Raw genomic sequence first — 2,443 nt, 5'->3', positions numbered from 1 at the left:
CCCCCCCCCCCCCCCGAGGAGCGACTCCGGACGCTCGAAGATTGTCGGCGACGGGGTCGACCACGGGGTCGTGGCGCAGGAGCTGAAGGATGACGCCGATGGAAGTCAGTGAGGAGAGAGGGGTCGAGGACATCCTCACTGTTCACCCATGAATGCTCCTCGGGGCCAAAACCCTCCCAATCCAGGAGATACTGCAGTTGCCCTCATCGACGTCGAGAACTCAGGACCTCCTTGACACTGTATGCCTCCTCTCCATCGATGAGCAATGGGGAGCCGGGACCGGCTGTGTCATCTGTCGCCGGTTCGGTGTCATCAGGTCCATTCGCAGGCTTCAACAAAGACACATGGAAGGTTGGGGAGATACGATATTCTGGAGGCAACCGGAGGCGGAAAGATACGGGGTTCACCTATCGGTCGATCTGGAAGGGTCCCACATATCGGGGACTCAGCTTCCTGCAGGGCAGTCGGAGACGCAGATCTCTTGTTGACAGCCAGACCCACTGGCCAGGAGACAGGTCAGGTGCTTCTCGGCGGTGCCGGTCAGCTTGTTCTTGCGTACGACGGACAGCGTGTTGCAGCTGGACATGTGCAGCCTCCCATGTGTCCTCACTGCGGTGAAACCAGTCGTCAACAGCTGGCAGTTCTGAGGAACCCCCTACCCAGGGGAAGAATGGAGGCTGAAAGCCTAGAACACACTGGAAGGGTGAGAGCCCGGTGGTTGCCTTCTTCAGGGAATTCTGGGCATACTCTGCCCAGACCAGGAACCGGCTCCAATCCTCCTGCCTCTGATGACAGTAGGTCCGTAGGAATCTGATGATCTCTTGGTTGAGGCGTTCTACTTGTCCGTTGGACTGTGGGTGGTAGCCTGATGTAAGGCTAATATTGATGCCCAGTCCATCACACATGGCCCGCCACACACGGAAGGTGAACTGGGGACCCCGGTCTGACACAATGTCCTCAGGCAGGCCATAGTATCGGAACACATGGTGTAGGAGGCACTCTGCTGTCTCCATGGCTGATGGGAGTTTGGGTAGAGGAATCAACCGACAGGCCTTGGAGAACCGGTCAATCACAGTCAAAATGGCAGTGTGGTTCTGTGATTGAGGCAGGTCTGTTACAAAATCCACTGCTATATGAGACCAGGGTCGACGGGGTATAGGCAGTGGCTGTAGAAGGCCTGCCGGGCGTTGACGTGGCACTTTAGTCCTTTGGCAGGTGGAGCACTGGGTGACGAACTGGGCCACGTCAGCCTGCAAGGTAGGCCACCAGAACAGGTTTGTCATAAGAGTTTGTGTGGCAGTGATACCTGGGTGACCTGCTGCAGGTGTGTTGTGGACTAGGTGGAGTACTTGAGGACAATGGGACGGAGGGACGTACGTACGGTCCGCAGGACATGACGGAGGAGGTGGATGTTGTGCGTTAAGCTCGGTGAGTTCTGTCATGATGTCCCATTGGACCGGAGCCAGGACAAGAGTGGGTGATATGATGGTCTCTGGAACATTTGGAGTCTCCGGGAAGGGTTCATGGAGCCGGGAGAGAGCATCCGCCTTGCCATTCTTTGAACCCGGGCGGTAGGTGATCTGGAATTGGAACCGGGAGAAGAACAGAGACCAGCGGGCCTGGCGAGGATTGAGCCGCTTGGCAGTGCGGACATACTCTAGATCACCCCGTGATCAGTAGACACAATGAATGGTACTGCAGAGCCCTCCAACCAATGTCTCCACTCACCGAATGCCGCCCTCATGGCCAACAGCTCTCGGTCTCCCACAGCATAGTTGCATTCAGCAGCGTTAAGCTTCCAGGAGTAGAAGGCACAGGGATGTGTCTTGGCAGGCTGGCCGTGGCGTTGAGACAGCACAGCCCCAATACCGGTGCTGGAGGCATCTACCTCCACAATGAACTGAGACGTGGGATCTGGGTGGTGGAGAATGGGTGCCTGGGAGAAGCGTACCTTGAGTCCTTCAAAGGCTTGGGTGGCCTCGGACGTCCAATGCAACTGTCGCGGACTGCCCTTGAGTAGTGACGTGAGTGGCGCTGCAACAGTGCTAAAGCCTCGAATGAACCTCCTGTAGAAATTGGCAAAACCCATAAACCGTTGGAGCTCTCGGACGGTTGTAGGTTGTGGCCAGTGAAGCACGGCTTCCACTTTTCTCTGATCCATGGCCACCCCCTGTGCACTGATGATGTAGCCCAAGAATGAGACACAAGTCTGGTGGAACTCACATTTCTCCAATTTAGCATACAAACGGTGGTCAATGAGGCGCTGGAGAACCTGGCGAACATGGACCACATGTTCTTCAAAGGTGTCCGAGTAAATCAGGATGTCGTCCATATAAACGATGACAAACCTGTGGAGCAGGTCCCGGAAGACGTCGTTGACATAGGCCTGGAAGACAGAAGGAGCATTACAGAGGCCGAAGGGCATGACGAGGTATTCGTAGTG

Source organism: Oryzias melastigma, linkage group LG18 (assembly GCF_002922805.2).
Source record: "Oryzias melastigma strain HK-1 linkage group LG18, ASM292280v2, whole genome shotgun sequence".
Taxonomy (NCBI): Eukaryota; Metazoa; Chordata; class Actinopteri; order Beloniformes; family Adrianichthyidae; genus Oryzias; species Oryzias melastigma.
Note: the sequence above shows the minus strand (reverse complement) of the source record.